General features: G+C 42.0%; 1 pseudogene; it reads right to left on the bottom strand.

The window, feature by feature from the left end:
* Positions 1 to 3,138: 3,138 nt before the first annotated feature.
* Positions 3,139 to 5,579, bottom strand: LOC133246586 (taste receptor type 2 member 143-like; annotated as a pseudogene).
* Positions 5,580 to 19,998: the final 14,419 nt, after the last annotated feature.

Below are 19,998 nucleotides of genomic sequence, written 5' to 3'. Positions count from 1 at the left end.
GCATACAGAACCTCTTGATGAAAGTGAAAGAGGAGAGTGAAAAAGCTGTCTTAAAACTCAACATTCAGAAAACTAAGATCATCGCATCTGGTCCTATCACTTCATGCCAAATAGATGGGGAAACAATGGAAATAGTAACAGATTTTATTTTCTTGGGCTCCAAAATCACTGCAGATGGTGACTGCAGCCAAGAAATTAAAAGACGCTTGCTCCTTGGAAAAGCTATGACCAACCTAGACAGCATATAGAAAAGCAGAGACATAACTTTGCCAACAAAGGTCCGACTAGTCAAAGCTATGGTTTTTCCAGTAGTCATGTATTGATGTGAGAGTTGGACCATAAAGAAAGCTGAGCACCAAAGAACTGATGCTTTTGAACTGTGGTGTTGGAGAAGATTCTTGAGAGTCCCTTGGACTGCAAGGAGATCCAACCAGTCCATCCTAAAGGAAATCAGTCCTGAATATTCATTGGAATGACTAATGCTGAAGCTGAAACTCCAACACTTTGGCCACCTGATGCAAAGAACTGACTCCTTGGAAAAGACCCTGAGGCTGGGAAAGACTGAAGGCAGGAGGTGAAGGGGACGACAGAGGGTAAGATGATTGGATGGCATCACCGACTCAATGGAAGAGGGTTTGAGCAAGCTCTGGGAGTTGTTGATGGACAGGGAAGCCTGGCATGCTGCAGTCCATGGAGTCGCAAAGAGTGGGACATGACTTAGCGACTGAACTGAACTGAACTGAACAGTTACCATCTATGGATCTTTGGACTAGTCATTTAATCTCTCTGAACCCTTATTTCTTCACCTGTAAAATATGGATCACAAATAAACGTGAATATATTATATGCATATATAAAGATGTGTATATGTAAACTATAAACCTCTACACATTCATAAGAAATAAGTAAGGTGATGATGACATTGTTATTATAATGACCTCCATCCTGTGGTGGGACAAGTAGTCCTAGAAGAATTCAGGAAAGCATCAGGGGTGCAACAGAGGTCCAAGCCACCAAATATTGGACATCTACTTTAATTAGAGATAGGTGGAGTAAGCAAAAGCCACATTTTCAATAGGAATGACATCCAAAGAATAAAAAAAAAAAAAAAGCAATCAGGTGAGTGCTTACGTACTCAGGTGAGTGTAAGCAGGTTAATATGTCACAGGAAGTAAGGCAAGTAGAAATTCTTCTGGGTCAAACACAGCAATGGTGAAGGCTCACGATCAAGTAACAGGAGAGAGAGGGGGTATTTGATAGTATACTCACCTCCTGACCAGCACCATATCCTACCAGTTCCAAGCACAGAACCCCACCAAGAGAGAATAGAATGCAGATCAGTAGCATCTCTTTCCGGTTCCCAGTTCACCTGGGACAAAGGTCCAGGTGAAATTGTTCTTCAAACACAGAAGCCTTGCTGCAGTGAACACTGACTTCCTGGAGAAAGCCGAGGTGAACTTAGGTAACTCATACACTCTGCCTTTCTGAGAAGATGCAAAACTGCATGGGATAGAGTTCCCAACTGCTCTCTCCCTTGCCACCCACATTCATCTGGGTGGCATTCGGCTGTTTCCAATGAAACATGGAGCAATAAAGCAAACTTTGAGCTTATAGCTCTGGAGTCTGACCAGCCACAAACCTCTCAATATGGAAAATTCATGTATTTTCCCATCTGCCTCCTACATCTTTGATGGCTCATATACTGAGAAAGATGCACTGTTATTCTTCAATTCAACTAACAACAATTAGTAAGCATCTCCAATATATTGTAATGACCCTGTGAAAGGTGCTCGGCTGTAACAATGAGCTATTAATAAGTATCTGCCCTGAAAGTGTTTTCATAGGCTTATCATAAACCACAAACATTTACTAGGCATATATACATATACATATACACTAAGTGAGGGTTAAGTTAATCCAAAAGGGGAATAATCATTTGTAGTTTAATATTCAGTTGTGTTTTATGGTGATTCTTTTGTTGTTTGTGCTTTCTGTTTGTTACACTTTGCTTTCTCATATTCAGACTTTCTTATCCGGTAGAAGTCAAGTCTGAGAACGTTGAAATTCTAACAGGCAGTCTTTATATGTATGATCATGAGGGTGGTAGAGGTAGGAATCCTGAGTAGATTCCCTGAGTGGGAAACAGCTCGGTTCTGTCTCTCAGGACAAAAAAGGAAGACACCTGCAGTTCTAAATGTATGTGTCATCCTATTTCCATCCCAAGAATTCTGAGAGGGATTCAGTAGCAGCCACAGCCCCTTTATTGTGGAAGAGCAAAGACGAGCCTTGTATGTTGAAAGCACAGAGCGATGACATCAGTAAAGGAGGTGGAAGTGTGAGAATGTCTAGCACAGGGATAAGTTTGGCTACAGCAGAGGATTTCCATAAGGAAATGGTGGCATATCAGGCTGAAAAGATAGACTGGGAAGAGATCCCAGAAGGTCTTGAAAGTGAGGATGAGATATTAGCCTGTGTCTTTGGTCAAGATGGAACCACCAACTGTTTATGGGCTCTTATGAGCTATAGCCTAGGAAAGGGAGGATGAGAACATCAACCAATTAAGAAGTCCTGAGATGAGCCCAGTAGACCTGGCATAACTCAAAAGACTATAAAAATGCTTCAGATGGGAGTCACACGACCATCCCCTTCCTACACAAGATATTTAAGTTCTGGAGCTCTGACCAAGGGAAAGCCAGTGTTCCAGGTGACATTGCTGATGCTTCTGTCTTGGCTGCCTCCACTCAGCCCTCTGTGGCTTAAGTTCCAAAGTTCAGTCCTTGCAATTTGCTATTGCTTTCCCAGCTCACTCATGTTGCTGCTTTTTAAAAAAAGGAAAAGATTTCTTGATGATAGTCCCAGCTTCCCAGTTTCCTGTGTCCGACTTCACCCTTTCTCTGGGAAACCCTTTAAGCTTCTCTCCTGCAATTTAGGGATCTTCTCTTTTAAAGCCTTAATCTTCTTGTAAGTGAAAACTCCTCACCCTCTTAACTCATCTCTGCTAGCTCCTCTCTCTCTCTCCTCTTGCCGTATTTCAGCCCCTAGCAAGTATTATAATGTCTTCAGGCCTCAGTTTCTCATGATTGTTGGACAACTTACCATAAATGCAATGATTTCTGTTCTGTTATTATTCCTGTTTTGATTAGCTTGGACATATAAATCTATTAACCACGTGGGGTGCTTTTCCCAATCTTTTCTTGTCCCTTGATCTCCAAACTTTTTTATAGGAAACTCCATCAGTTGAAAACAACTATGAACATGAATTCCACCATATGCATATTTATTTATTTTACTTATATGCTTGTAATACTCTGCTCATATGTTATGTACTAATACATCATAAAATACATATTAAAATTGCAATTAAAAAGATGAGAGTAAAAATATATTGAAGTTGTCACATTTTCCTTTCTCCATCTGGTGGATCATTTTGCACACACTCTGATATGCAAACAATGTAATTTATAGACTACCATCCTAGACATCAGCATCCAGGGCCAACATCCTGGGTGAGTGGACAGGAAGAGTAAGATTCTCAAAATTAAGAACTATAGCAAATTCCCTTTGTTTTCCTCTTCTATCTTCTATTGGCCAAGACCTAAAAGCTGTGCCACATCAGACAATTTGCTTTAATTCAACATACAGCAAACACACAGGATCACAGGCAAGACCTATAGTGGCACAAAACTCATATATGCCCTCAGACTTCGCGGTTCAAAAAAGTTCCTTGAGTGGGACCAATCTTAAGCAGGGTACAAAAGAAAAGAATGGCAAAGAATGACAGAGAAAGGAAAGAAGGAACTCCAGATGGGCCACAGGCTGCAGGGAAGAGCCTGTGGGGAGACAGAAAGAAGCTTCCTAGGCTGCAGTAGAGACACTGAGCCCTGAGAGCAGAGAAGGGATACAGAGGGCAGTTGATGAGTGTGGGACAACATATGTCACCATTCAAGTGAAAGTGAAATCGCTCAGTCGTGTTTGACTCTTTGCAACCCCATGGACTACAGCCCACCAGGCTCTTCCATCCGTGGAATTTTCCAGGCAAGAGTACTAGAGTGGGTTGCCATTTCCTTCTCCAGGGGATCTTCCTGATCCAAGGATCGAACCCAGGTCTCCCGCATTGCAGGCAGACGCTTTACTGCCTGAGCCACCAGGGAAGCCACCATTCAAAACAACAACAAAACAAAAAAACCCTTTAAGTTGACCACAGAACAAGTGACCACCATCATCACAGTTCTCTGTAAAGACAGTACGGACTGGAGAATATTATTAGGGTTCCTTGTGCAGAGAGTGAGAGAGGCCTGTGTGGAAATGAGGCCACCATCCTAGTCCAAGGTGGTTCGGGACCCAGACAAGAAACTAGGAGCAGTGGAAGAGATGGTAGAAACAAAGAGGGATGGAAAAAGAATTAATGGGACGTAGAAAGAGTGGGGAAGAAAGAGGGAAATGAAAAAGCGTGAAAGACAGCGCCCAAACCTTGTGCATTCTTGCCACTCAGGGCTTGTTCGGTGATAGTAGCTATTGATACTGATAACTGGAGACAAACTGGTCCTTGTCCAGGGCTCGCCAAAGCCTCTTCTTCAGGCCCTTTCTCAGCTTGGGGCTGCTGTGCACCAAGATGCTGGAGTGCAGACAGATGCCCGTGTAGGTCACCACCTTACAGGCCCAGTGCCAGTGTTCCCGGAGGGCTGGGATGTACATAATGATAACCAGGGACAGGAAGTACAAGGTGTAGAAGATGAGGAAGAAGGCAAGTGACGTCAGGGCCATGGTATGAGCCTAGGTACTGGGATCACGTGGGCTGGGTCTGTGGTCCTGCATCTGCCAGAGGTGCCGGCGCAGTGAGAACATGAGCGAGAGGGTGGACACCAGGAACAGGAGGAATGGAACCAACCACATGAGAATTACATGAGGTAGAAAAAGTGCAAATAGGTAGCATGTATTCTACCAGCCAGGGTGTCGTTTCCATGGGAAATCTGGGCAGCCATCATCTGGGCAAGAATTGTATTCCCAGCAGCTGAGATGACGGACAGACCAGATAAGATCAAGGAGCCCAGCACCAGCTGGGGAACCGACTGAGAAATCCTCCACTTTATCCAGAAGAAGAGGGGATGAGAGAAGAGGGAGATCTTCGCGCAGTAGAAGACAGCAAACCAGGCAGTCAGCCAGAAACTGAGGCAGTTGATGAAATCCCAGGGGATGCTGAAATAGTCGATTTTGGAACAAAAGCCAGAAGAGGCCATGATGTTGTTCAGGAGGGCCATCCCATGCAGACAGAACCAGGAGGCAGCCAGGCAGGTCACAATCATGTCACCAGCGGGCAGCATCCGGCTTCACATCCACTCCCCACTCAACACAGTAACTATGAAGCCATTCTGCAGCACAGCAACCAATGACTCCAGGAAAAAGATGACCTTGAATATCAACATGGGCGAGGGGGGCATCTTCTCCAGGTAGGCTCTGCTCAGACTCAACTTCTACTCCAGGTACATCCACAGGAAAGCACAGTCTCTCTGGCCAAGCCACTCTGTTGAGACCAAATTCAGAGGCTCTCTCCTTGGATTCAGGCAAAAGCAGAGTTACCAGCAAACATCATCACCCCACCGCCCCCTCCTCCCATACACCCATCACACTCTCATCGGTCCTCCAGGATTTGAAAAGATTGGCATGCAAATCACTCCTAGCTCAATGACAGCCTGTCTGTATAACCTGTATTTGCCTGTTTGGTATCAGAGCCAGATGTAGGGAAATGGTAACAGAATAGAGGCTCCAAGGGTGATTGAGAATATTCATATTTTGTGCTTTAGTTCTCACTATACTATTTCTTTGGAGAAATAGCACCCCACTCCAGTACTCTTGCCTGGAGAATCCCATGGATGGAGGAGCCTGGTAGGCTGTAGTCCATGGGGTCGTGAAGAGTCGTTCATGACTGAGCGACTTCACTTTCACTTTTCACTTTCATGCATTGGAGAGGAACTGGCAACCCACTCCAGTGTTCTTGCCTGGAGAATCTCAGGGATAGCGGAGCCTGGTGGGCTGCCATCTATGAGGTCACACAGAGTCTGACACAACTGAAGTACTTAGCAGTAGCAGCAGCATACTACTTCTTTCCTAACATTTCCTTAAAAGATGTCCTTATGCTTGTTTCCTTCCCATAACCACAAAACTTCTGTGACCCTTCCAAGACCCATCTATACGCACAAGTCGTGGAACACTAAGAAGAGGCTCCATCTCCCCTCCAGTGACTGCTCTTGCAGCCTAAAATTTCACTGGCAGGCTCCACATTGGAGTTCAAGGAGTCTCAACTCAAAACCTGAGTTTCTCTGATGTGTTAACATCAAATCTGTTAGCCATTAACACTCTAGCATCAATGTGTTTGGAAAACCAAAATCAATCATTTCCTAAGAAGCCTCTGAGGATATGCGAGGGAGTAGATACATCATATGAAGGCAGTGGCACCCCACTCCAGCATTCTTGCCTGGAAAATCCCATGGACAGAGGAGCCTGGAAGGCTGCAGTCCATGGGGTCGCTGAGGGTTGGACACAACTGAGCGACTTCACTTTCACTTTTCAGTTTCCTGCACTGGAGAAGGAAATGGCAACCCACTCCAGTGTTCTTGCCTGGAGAATCCCAGGGACGGGGGAGCCTGGCGGGCTGCCGTCTATGGGGTCACACAGAGTCGGCCATGACTGAAGTGACTTAGCAGCAGCAGATACATCATAATGAGAAAAAGGGAAAGACAGAGGAGGTCAACAGGGAGATGAGATCCAGAGTGGACATCACAGTAGGAGCCAGGGGAGCAAGAGCTGGCAGGATGGTCAGGGGAGCTGAGAACAATGCTCAAAATGAGCCCTCAGGCTATCTGTACACGGCTATCTGTACACGCGATAACAATGCTGAAGATAATAACAACCAACTTGTTAGAACATCACCTTGCCATTTATAAAGTGACTTCACACATGTCACATTTTGCCACCGCCAGCCACACAAAGGGACATTGGTTCAGATCAGCTAACCCAGGGTCAGGTAACCATTAAAAAAGATAAAGTGGGTTTCCAGCTAAAGTGGATTGTAAAAGGCAAGAATGCCTATGCACGTGAAAAACAGACAAGCAAAAAGGGGCAAAATGACAACAGAGAGGAGGGTACAGGAAAGCAGAGGTATAGGTGGAGAAGCAGGGAAGATTCTGGAGTCAGGGTCCTTCCACCCCTCCCTGCCCCGCCCCGAGACAACTCACAGCTAATAGCCGTGCTTCCCACTTCACACAGTCTCACTCAAGATTCCACAGGGGAGTGGTCTATGTGTAAAAGATTTAAAGTGAATAAAACCATGGTTAACTATTTATAGTGGAGACTTGGCGGGGGGGGGAGAGATTATGGCACTTGCTTGAAGAGCTTCTTCATTTTTCTCAGAAGATAATCAAAGAGTAGATCATCCAATCTGATCAATGGTTTTGCAGCACAACTTCAGTGACTTGATTTAGTTCTTTGCCGGTTTTTCTCAAAGACAGCAGCAATGAGTGGCTTCTGCATGTTTCACAACATTTTGGCTCTTCTCTGAGTCCTTTGGTGAAAGGCCAGCTTCATGATGTCATCAAAAGCAAGTTGAGGCCATGGCACACACACCCTGTTGCAGTCACATGTAACAAAGTGCTCTGTGCTTTCGTTCACAGGCAACCTTCATGTGACTTGCGCAGTCATCATAGCTTATGCTTTGTCAAAAACAGTCTTTCCCAAGACTTCTCCTTTTCTACATTAAAGACTCTACATAAAGTGAATGTTTTCTCCCATTTCAATACTCTTCTATAAAAAGGTTGAAAGGATACCATTCTGCAGGTTCCTACTCATCCATCTCTCAGTGCTCCACCAGACATGTCTTAGAGACATGTCCCATGTCCCCAATAAATGGAATATTGCCAATCACATCAGTGACCAAAGGATGTCACTGTCATCAACGATTACAGCCACCAATCGATCACGAGCAGGCGAGCCCTGAGAAACTCAGGAAGGAAGAGAATACCTGCCATCTAGTAGTGATCAGGCTGCAGCCACTCCCTACAAGGAGTCCTGAGGAAACTTAGGATATGAAAAACAGGATACCGGCCCCAGATGGCTGAGGTGCAAATCAAAGGAATGATTTCAGTGAGCCCAGACTCTTGCATCTTCCCATGTATAGAAAAGCATTAAATTCCTTAGCTTGAGATATTTTATTTTCTTTAACAATAACCTTTCAATGTTCAAACTACCTGCACTTTGTTGCAAAACTCCTATATATCCTGCCCCTACCCCTTTCCTCATAGCGGTTCTCTCAGGGTACTTGAGATCCTACTTCCCACGCTTGAAGTCCTAAAAACTCCCACCTAATTAAGCAAAACTCTCAACTTGTAGGTTGCTGTTGTTGCTCAGGAACTCAGTTGTGTCCGACTCTTTACGACCCCATGGACTGCAGCACACCAGGCTTCCCTGTCTGTCACTAGGTCATGAATAATTTTGAACCAGCATCCCATTCATGGCCTGCCTCCAAAAGAGGCCACAAGTAGAGCAACACTTGAAGTTGTCTTTTGAGAACCCTTCCATTACACAAAAGTAATCAAAATACCAAGTGCTTCTCACAAGTTTTGGTCATGTTTCTCCCTTCTAAAAGTGTCTCATGCTTGCAAATGAAACTTAAAAATCCTTTCTTGTAGCACAGTTGTCAATATTTTTTTTAAGATGATGCCTGAGTCTTCTGTGAAATGATGCTAGTGTCAAACCAGTAACATTGGAAGTTCAGATTCCAAATGGGTGATTCTGAAAAGATCTATTTGCACTTCTTTCATTTTGGTGGTCTACACTTATAAAGGAATTTTTGTGGTTTCTGTTAATTAGCTTATTTATTTTTTCTTATTACATTCAAATAGTCATTGAGTCATCTTAGAGACATGGGAAAATACACATTTTATTTGGCAAGTTTTTATATCTTGGTGTCCTTTCCCCACTGGGCCTTTGAATGACTCAGTGCGCAAAAACTCCCATATTCTTCCATAGTTTCATCAGGTAATTGATGGTCTATGCCACAGAAGGGTGGAAAAGGAAGGAAATAGCAATGCTAATGAGACTGCACATAAATATGAGGCTAAATCATGCAGTTTTAATGCTGTTCATACACAATAAGCTCTAATTTTCTGACCCTATAGCCTTCCTTTTACTCTTCTATTTAGGGAAATAATTTGGGATAAAACATTGGATCTGATAGCAATCCAGTATGAAACAGCATTTTAGCTCTCTGAATGTAATTTGGGAATTTCCAACATCCTCAATTAACAAAAGGTATAAGCAAATTGGGCTTCCTTGATAGTTCAGTTGGTAAAGAATCCACCTGCAATGCAGGAGACCCCGGTTCAATTCCTGGGTCAGGAAAGTCCACTGGAGAAGGGATAGGCTACTCACTCCAGTATTCTTGCCCTTCCCTTGGGCTCAGCTGGTAAAGAATTGCCTCCCATGCAGGAGACCTGGGTTCAATCCCTAGATTGCAAAGATCCCCTGGAAAAAGGAAAGGCTACCCACTTCAGTATTCTGGACTGGAGAATTCCATGGACTATGTAGTCCATGGGGTTGCAAAGAGTCAGACACAGCTAAGTGACTTTCTCTTTCACATTCATAAGCAAGTTAAACATTGTTTAATATTTAGATAAATTATACAGTGCTGCACTCAATATGCCAGCAAATTTGGAAAACTCAGCAGTGGCCACAGGACTGGAAAAGGTTAGTTTTCATTCCAATCCCAAAGAAAGGCAATGCCAAAGAATGCTAAAACTACTGCACAATTGCCCTCATCTCACATGCTAGTAAAGTAATGCTGAAAATTCTCCAAGCCAGGCTTCAGCAATATGTGAACCGTGAACTTCCAGATGTTCAAGCTGGTTTTAGAAAAGGCAGAGGAACCAGAGATCAAATTGTCAACATCTGCTGGATCATGGAAAAAGCAAGAGAGTTCCAGAAAAACATCTATTTCTGCTTTATTGACTATGCCAAAGCCTTTGACTGTGTGGATCACAATAAACTGTGGAAAATTCTGAAAGAGATGGGAATACCAGACCACCTGATCTGCCTCTTGAGAAATTTGCATGCAGGTCAGGAAGCAACAGTTAGAACTGGACATGGAACAACAGACTGATTCCAAATAGGAAAAGGAGTACGTCAAGGCTGTATATTGTCACCCTGCTTATTTAACTTATATGCAGAGTATATCATGAGAAACTCTGGACTGGAAGAAGCACAAGCTGGAATCAAGATTGCCGGGAGAAATATCAACAACCTCAGATATGCAGATGACACCACCCTTATGGCAGAAAGTGAAGAGGAACTCAAAAGCCTCTTGATGAAAGTGAAAGTGGAGAGTGAAAAAGTTGGCTTAAAGCTCAACATTCAGAAAACTAAGATCATGCCATCCGGTCCCATCACTTCATGGGAAATAGATGGGGAAACAGTGTCAGACTTTATTTTTGGGGCTCCAAAATCACTGCAGATGGTGACTGCAGCCATGAAATTAAAAGATGCTTACTCCTTGGAAGGAAAGTTATGACCAACCTAGATAGCATATTAAAAAGCAGAGACATTACTTTGCCAACAAAGGTCCATCTAGTCAAGGCTATGGTTTTTCCTGTGGTCATGTATGGATGTGAGAGTTGGACTGCGAAGAAGGCTGAGTGCCGAAGAATTGATGCTTTTAAACTGTGGTGTTGGAGAAGACCCTTGAGAGTCCCTTGGACTGCAAGGAGATCCAACCAGTCCATTCTGAAGGAGATCAGCCCTGGGATTTCTTTGGAAGGAATGATGCTAAAGCTGAAACTCCAGTACTTTGGCCATCTCATGCGAAGAGTTGACTCATTGGAAAAGACTCTGATGCTGGGAAGGATTGGGGGCAGGAGGAGAAGGGGACGACAGAGGATGAGATGGCTGGATGGCATCACTGATTCGATGGGCTGAGTCTGAGTGAACTCCGGGAGTTGGTGATGGACAGGGAGGCCTGGTGTGCTATGATTTATGGGGTCGCAAAGAGTCGGGCACAACTGAGCGACTGAACTGAACTGACACAGTTTCCTGTCAAATAAAAATAACATTTTAAAGTTGTTTTTATGATGATGAGTTTAGCCCACAAGGAGGTGCAGAGTCCAATTTTATTCCAAGTCAAAATTTTTTGAATATTTCTTTCTGTCTTCTGCCATTTGAGCAAATTGGAATCAATACAACTAATCTCTTAAGGAATAAATCAATGCTCCTTTCATACTGCCATAAACTTCACTCAAATGTCTACTGGAGAGAGAAATCATGTTCAACAACTTCTAATCTGTGGTTTACAAGCCATGCTTCCCATGGGCTCCAAATAGCAGTGAAAGGGGAAAGGAGAAGTGAGAAAGTAGAGGCACAGTTTCTCATTTTGGAGACAGAACTCCACTGAAAAAAAAACAAATTTGAAACTACAGTTCTAGACCAAAAGTTACTGAAAGGAAAAAGACAGATGGAGTCAACACATCATCTTTCACTCCCTTCCAAAACTCTTCTAAATTGACTACAGGAGAACTGTTAAAAAATTATTTTCAAGGCACCAACTCATAATGACAGCACAAACATTTGAGAGGCCGGAAAGAGTGTCGATGGAAGAGTGGTAAAATAGAGCAGAGCTGAGGAAACTGAACTCTGTGTAGGCAGAAGGAAAAGTCAAGAAATAATCTTTTACTCAGGATTGTTAGCACCAGGAACCATCAAAGAAAAATGGCAAAAATTAGCAAAAAAATCAATTTTTTTTTATTCTGATCAAAAAAAATTTGGTTCAGATTCTGAGATCACTTCTTCCTTTTGGTGTAATTGGGCAACCACTCCTGCCTATCCCAGGAAAACACTGGAGGTGTATTTTCTGGAGAAAGTGAAACAGGATCTCTGAGCTGGGTGTATACCAAATACATATGAGGCAAAGATATATCAAAAGGTGGAAAATTTGGTAGACAAATACTACTCACTTTACAGTGAAAATCAGCAAGTCCCAATCATGAGCTTGGTTCCCAACCAACCTTTCCATCCCTTATTCAACAGAACAGACAATGAGGAGTTTGGGACATCTGGGAAAAGATGGAAGATAAAACTAAAACAAAGAAATAAAACAGCTACTTGGAGAAAAAAGCAAAGTAAGATAACCCTTCCTCCACTCACCAATATCAATATTCCCAGAGAATTAAGAGAAAATGACAAAATCATATAAAATAATGCAATGTTGTTTAAAAGAAACACTCAAATTTTTCAAAAATAGAGCTCTTTTTAATTAAAAGCACATCTGAAATTTAAAACTCAGAAGAGTTGGAAAATAAAATCTATGAAGTATCTCAGGAAGTACAGCCAAAAAAATATGTAGTTGAAAAACAAAAGAACACCAGTCCACAATATCCAATGCCCAAGTAATAGGAATTCTAAAAAAGAGAGAGAGAGAGAGAAATAATAAATGGAGGGCAGAAGACCATCAACAAAATAAGTGAAGAGAAATTCCCAGAACTAAAGCATATGGATCTTCATATTAAAGGATCCACCAAGTATCTAGCACATCATGATAAAATTTCAGAATATTAAGAAGATCCTACACACTTTAAGAGGGAGGAGAACACCAAATCCAGAATATTAGAAATTGAGTGATTTTAGTCTTCTTGAAAGTAATTTTTTAAGATAGAAAGCAATGTAAGAATTGTCTCTAACCTAGGCTCTCTATCTGGATATTCAAGTGCAAGAGCGAAATAAAGACTCTTCTGACAAGCCAAGTCTCAAAATCAACTTTCTCTGGGAACTACTCTTCCAAAGTGAGTGAGCACTCTATGGTAAAAGAAGACATGGGGTACAGACAATGCAAGATCTGAAATAAGAGAGACGTAAAGGGGTCACTAGGATGAAAGAAGACGGATCTCAAATGAATGGAGGTGCACCAGGCATGCGGACGTGTCCATTTAGAAGCAGGACGTGAGGCTCCAGGAGAGACTTTCTCAGACAAATAAAATATTGCAATATCTGATGAACGCAAAAATGTTGAGAAAGATTTAAACCACTGACAAAGAGTTTGAGAACAAAAGCAAACAAAACAAGGCAATTACTAGCTGAACAGAAAGCCAGAGGAAAAAATATTGCTAAAACTACATGGTTCCATCATGAATAACATTTACATAAACATGGAAAGAAAACATGTTTCTCCACTCACCGCACTTCTGACATCAAATTGAGGCGGTGGGGTGGTGAGAGAGGGTCTCACACCAACCAGTTTTCCAGTCTCCAGTCATCATCTGATTTTACAGTTGAATTCTGACAGGGACTACTCGAAGCCAGTGCAGACCCACAGGTTAAGAGTTTAGTCCCACAAGACTGCTCCTCACTTGTCATCTGTACTTCTGACCAACCAGCTATAAATTAGGGGCTCCCACACCACCACTTTAGGTTTAATGTATGCTCAGTCACTCAATCGTGTCCATCTCTTTGTAACCCCATGGACTGTAGCCCACTAGGCTCCTCTGTTCGTGGAATTTTCCCAGCAAGAATACTGGAGTAGGTTGCCATTTCATCCTCCAGGGGATCTTCCCGACCTAGGGATTGAACCCAAGACTCCTGCACTGCAGGTGTATTCTATACAGCTGAGCCATCAAGAAATTTGCTTTAACAGCTCACAGAACTTAAGGGAACAGTTAACTTACATTTATGGGTTCATTATAAAGGATTCAGATGAACAGCTAGATGAAAAGCTACACAGGACTGTTAAAAAAAAATTGTCAGAGTAAAATTTAAGATCTAATTGAATACATGTTTTTTGAAAAAAACTCAAAAAATTGAATTTTTTATTGAAAAATGAATCGGGCAGCATGCCATCTATTCCAGCAGTAGAAAAAAGTTCCACCCAGCAATAGAAAAGTAAAGGTTTCTAAAAGTGGAGAGGAGGAGGAAAAAAGGAAAATTATTAACAGAAAGAATGCATTGTTTCAGGCAAAGTTGCCCTCCTAAGGGAAACACAAGGGGCCCATCCAGTGGAATATCTCATTATTGTTGACCAGATGATTCCAGGTTGACTGGTTAGAGGTTAAGTTTCTGGGAGAGGTTGTAACTGTGGTTAGGTTAGGTATTTAAGTCTTGGTTTGCTGATATAGGGCCTTAACACAATGACTCCATTCGGGACCTATTTCTTCTTAACAAGAAGGGATGCAGACAGCTTCTGAGTGTAGTTACCCATTGTTCCAGCACACAGGAGGTTCTGTTATGTAGGTTCATGTGTGCTCAGTCATATCTGACTCTTTGCAACCCCATGGACTATAGCCCACCAGGCTCCTCTGCCCATGGAATTTTCCAGGCAAGAACACTGGAATGGGTTGCTATTTCCTTCTCCACAGGATCTTCCCGACTCAGGGATCAAACCCTCGTCTCTTGCATCTCCTGCATTGGCAGATGGATTCTTTACCCTTGTGTCACCTGAGAATCCCTTTATATGGGTAAGATGGATTAAATCTTTGACCACTGGTGTTTAACTCAATCTTCAGCCCCTCTCCCCTCCCTGAGGTTGGAGATGGAGCTGAAAATTCCAGTCTTCTAATCAAGCCTGGGTCTTTCTGGTGACCATTCCCATCCTGAAGCTGGTGCACCGGTCATTTTCATTAGCATACAGAGTCACTCTTATCATCCCAGAGATGCCAAAGGATCTTAGAAACTCCTTTGTCAGGAATTGGAATCAAAGACCATATATGAGAACAAAAGATGCTCAGGAAATTACAAGGTTTAGGAACCTTGTACAGGGTTTAGGAATCCTGTGTCAGGAACTGCTGGCAGGGACCAAATGTGTATTTCTTATCATGTCACAGTCATAATATTTCAAACACTGAAAACCAATCTAGCCAACATCACAAATTATATTGAAAAGTGGGATGAAAGGGTCTGCCATGGAAATGAAGGAAAGAAGGCATTCCATAGTGGAATGAATGCCTAAGACTGAAAAATCAAAAGTAGCAATGCAAACATTTAGTTTAGAGACAAGGACAGAAACACACACATAAACACATATACGCACATGTGTGAAAGTAGTTGCCTTGGGAAAGGGGGAATGGAAGAAGATGGGAGCAAGAACCGCTACTTTTAAAACAAATTGGTAGAAATCTGGCTCTTTAAATGAGACACACTATTTTGATGAAATTTTAAGGAAAAGTGAGAAAAGGCAATAAGTAGAAGGCTATAAACTAAAACAGCCAGTGACTCTTCCTTGGTTTTTGTAAATGGCAGTGCCTCTTAGAAGCACGGATTTATTTTCCTCTTGCAATTAAGTATTGGACTGCTGTCCTCCATAAACAGGAATTAAAATGATCTAATATTACTCATAATTTTATTAAAATCTTCCAAGTATATGTTTTTCATAATCTTTTGGAGGCAGAAAGGGTAGAAGTCAATATGAGTCATGTTTCTAAAATGGCTTAATCATTTTGCTTCAAAAAAACCATAATCTAAGATTTCCATTTTTCAAATGGTGATTTTTCTCCTGATTTTTTTCTTTCCAATCCCCTTCCATCTTGTGCCTCCTCGTCTCCTTGAACACCCCCACCTCCACCATTCAGCACCATTCAACTTCCTGGAGGTGTAGGGTGAAGGGAGTATTGGTGGCAGAGACTGTTCAACACTTCTTGAGATGAGGCCAAAATGTGCTGACCTATATACCACCATTAGTGGGAATCTGGGGATAAAATAAAGAGGCAAGAACACACTGTGTTCTTCCAATGTGTTCCCACATGATATGGAAGCTCACATATTTCCTCTTAGATTCAATGGAGAAGAGAAAGAGTTTTTTTTTTAAAACATAGCCAAGATATGGAAGCAACCAAAGTGCCCATCAAAGGATGAACAGATAAAGAAAATGTGATATATCTAGTGGAATATTATTCAGTCGTTAAAAAAAAATGTTGCAGACTTCCCTGGTAGTTCGGTGGTTAAGAATCCATCTGTCAATGCAGGGGACATGGGTTCAATCCCTGGTTTGGGAAGATTCCACATGCCATGGGGCAGCTAAGCCTGTGAGCTCTAGAGCCCATGGTCTACAAGACAAGCCACCGCAGTGAGAAGCCCAAATACCACATGAAGACTAGCCCCACCTTGCCACAACTAGAGAAAGTTCAAGCACCACAGCAAAGACCCCGTGCAGCCAAAAATAAAAAAGAATGCTGCCATTTGCAACAACGCGGATGGGCCTCGACAGTATTATGCTAAGTGAACTAACTCAGAGAAAGACAAATATTGTACGATTTCACTTGTGTATAGAATGTAAAAAACCAAAACAAACAAACATAACAAAGTGGAAACAAAAGTCACAAGTACAGAGGACAAGCATGGGATTGTTGGTGGGGATCAGGAAATAGATGAGGGAGGCTAATAGGTACAAACTCCCAATTACAAAATAAATGAATCACAACTATGAAATGTGCAGTGTGGGGAACATAGTCAATAATTATATAATATCTTTGTATAGCAACACATGGTAGCTAGACTTACCATGGTGATCATTTTGAAATGTATAGAAATATTGAATCATTATGTTGTGTACCAGGAACTAACCTAGTGTTGTAAGTCAATTATACTTCAAATACAAACTCATAGAAGAAGAGATCAGAAGTAGTTACCGGAAATGGTTGAAAGGTACAGACTTCCAGTGATAAGCTAAACAAATGCTAGGGATATAAAGTACAACATAATAAACATAATTAACACTGCAGTATGTTATACATGAAAGTTAACAGAGTAAATCCTAAGAGTTCTCACCACAAGGAAAAAAAATTCTCTATTTCTTTAATTTTGTATCTATATGAGATGATGGATGGTCACTAAACTTAATGTGATAACCACTTCATGAGGTTTGTATGTCAAAACATTATGCTGTATACCTTAAACAAATATTAATACAGTGTCGTGCACAAATTATATCTCAATAAAACTGGAAGATAAAAGGCATTCCCAGTTTTCCAGCTCCTCCTGACAATCCCCACAGAAAATTCCCATCACTTTGCCTGCATCTACAGAAATGAAGGAAAACAAGGGATTTCAGCTGGCAGCCGTTATAGCTTCTACCTGGGTGGGAAGGTAGGGAAGGATTGCAGAACGGTGGTAGGAAGACTGGGTGAGTGTGGAGCCAGTAGGGAACGGGCACTGGCCTCCCAGGCAGGTAGCTTACTGGATTAGATAGTTTTTCCCCATCAGACCAGTAATAAAAGTAAGAGGAGAGGGAATTCCTTAGTGTTCCAGTAGTTAGGACTCTGCTTTCACTGCCAAGGGCGAGGTTTCAGAACTGAGATTCTGGAAGCTGTGAGGCCAAAAAAAAAAAAAAAAGAGAGAGAGAGAAATATTTTTCTAAATCACAGATTATTAAGTAGGGAGTTCTAGGAAAGCAATATAACCTCAGAGTGAACCAACATTCATTGAAAACCTAATTTGTGGCTGGCATTAAGCTAAGCACGTCTGCATACAGCATTTTCTCATTTAATCTTATTTAAGGTTGCCATGTGTGCTCCAGATTTTGCTCTTTATTATTAGATACACTGTCTATGCCTTTGTTGGTTTTGTTTTTTTCCCCCCCTCAGGAAAATATTATGACGCTCCTATAACTCTGCCTTTACCCTGGATGGAAAATCAGAAAGCCATATTGCTTGACAGTATTTTCCATTGCCCAGTGGGGCCAGAATAAATCAGCTCTATCTACTTGCCATTTTTCAGTGACTGAATTTCAAATTTCTGAACCAAGATTGCTGTTTGGAGTAACTAACAAGTGCTTTGTCATCTCCCTGTTTCTCCTCTTCCCCATAATATTTATTTACCAACAGGTGGCAATGAATAAATATGCCCAAGCAGGCAAACATTAGAGAGAATCTAATAAACTATCATGACATTCCAAAGAAAGTTATGAAAATAAATGCTCATCTTAACATTCTACGAGTTAAATTAACATAGAGCCAGTTTCTTGTAAAGGGCACATAATTAAGTTTCAGAAGAGCTGGGCTTGATTTTACTTCTGTCATTCTCTCAACATGCAACATTGGATTAAATCTCCTCCTCGCTTTCAACCTCAGCGTGTACAATTTAATAATAAATACCCGGCAAGTTTGTGAATTTTGGACCAGGCAATATACATAAAAATATTTTGTCCATTGCTGAGGCCTGCATGTTAGTTATTTAGGAAAACAAGCACAACCCGCAAATGAGGACGAAGACAAAACAGAAGAAACAAAATGCAAACTCAAGTTTTCTACTGTTGTCCTTTTCTGAAGGGAAACCTGTTTTCACAACTTTCCTGTTGCAATGCCTTTCTTCATTAAAAAAATAAATAAATAAATGAAAAGCCTTTTATGCTTCTTACTAAAGAACAAATCTCAAATCTTGCACGATCTTCTTTGTAAGGTTCTGAAATTGCTGCTTTCCCTCAGAACATTCAGCAGCCCCTGCTTCATCCGAGGCTTCCTAAGGGGTCTCTCTCGTGGAATGGGCATCAAAGACTCGGACAAACTCTCCTCAAAGTTCTCTGCCAGTCTGAGAGTCCCTGTTCCTGACTCTTCTCTCTCTTTCCCAGTCACCGTGGGAGAACTTTAGACCTCTTTCTTTTCCATCAGTCTCTCTGAGAAAATGTCCAACTTCACCCTCTCTCCAAGAAACGCCTTACAGTGACTCATCAGCACCAATATGCACAAGGAAGATACCTCATTAATCCAAAAATCAACCTGATAATAACAAATTCTGCTCATATTCTGAATCTGATACGTGGGGAGAGTGGGGCAAACTCCTGGAAATCATGAAGGTGCTGCCTTTGTTAGAAGGACAGGAAAGAGGACTTCCCTGGTGCTACAGTAGATGGGAATTGACCTGCCAATGCGGAGTACACGGGTTTGAGCCCTGGTCTGGGAAGATCCCACGTGCCCAGGAGCAACTAAGCCTGAGAGCCACGACTACCGAGCCTGCGTGCTGCAACTGCTGAATTCCATGCGCCCAAGAGCCTATGCTCTGCAGCGAGAGAAGCCACGGCAATGAGAAGGCTGCACGCTGTGACGAAGAGCACCCCTCTTGCCACAATTAGAGAAAGACTGCACACAGCAACGACCTACCACAGCCAAAAATCAATATATAAAGTCATTTAAAAAAAAAAAAAAAGAAGGACAGGTAAGAGCAGCTGATCCAGAGGAGGGCTGTCTTTCTGGAGATGGAGGGGAAGCCATGGTTCTGCATTTTCCCAGTGAACAAGAATCAGCTCTGACCCAGGCTGGGGGTTCCCTGGGAAGAAGAAAAAGTGGAACGGAAAGAGCCATCCTGCAGAGAAGTCACACTTCACACCCCAGCCAACCTGTGAGGGTTGTTCAAGCTAAACGAAGTTCCAATGTGTCTCAGTTTATTTGGTGGTTCCATTCTTAGAAATCATCATACACTAAAATTGTGCAAAAATTGATTTGTGTTTATATGTAGTGGAGTTAAGTTTTTGGCTCAGATGTTTTTCACCAACAAGGCTGTGACAGGACACCCAGAATCCTTGATGGATGGGGAAAATCATGTGTCAACTTGAACCTCAGTTGAAGTGACTTGGGGATTTATCTTTCTGGGAAAAACTGTTCTGACATGTGCACAAGACTGAAAATATAAGGATTCTCTTTACTACTTTGTTTATAATAGCAAAAATATAGAGGAAAAAATAAAAGCATAAATGTCTCCATTAAATGACTGGAGATGTTTAGGAAATTTATGCAGGCGTTGACTGTCATGATCTTTGGGGTTACTATTGGTACGGATTGGTTGGGGGCCACAACATATCTCATGCAATGAAGAATTTTCCCCATCCATCACGGATTCTGGGTGTCCTGTCACAGCCTTGTTGGTGAAAAACATCTGAGCCAAAAACTTAACTCCACTACATATAAACACAAATCAATTTTTGCACAATTTTAATAGATGATGATTTCTAAGAATGGAACCACCAAATAAACTGAGACACACTGG

This window comes from Bos javanicus, chromosome 4 (genome assembly GCF_032452875.1).
Source record: "Bos javanicus breed banteng chromosome 4, ARS-OSU_banteng_1.0, whole genome shotgun sequence".
NCBI lineage: Eukaryota > Metazoa > Chordata > Mammalia > Artiodactyla > Bovidae > Bos > Bos javanicus.
The sequence above is the reverse complement of the archived record's forward strand: the minus strand, read 5'-3'. Positions and strand labels throughout refer to the sequence as shown.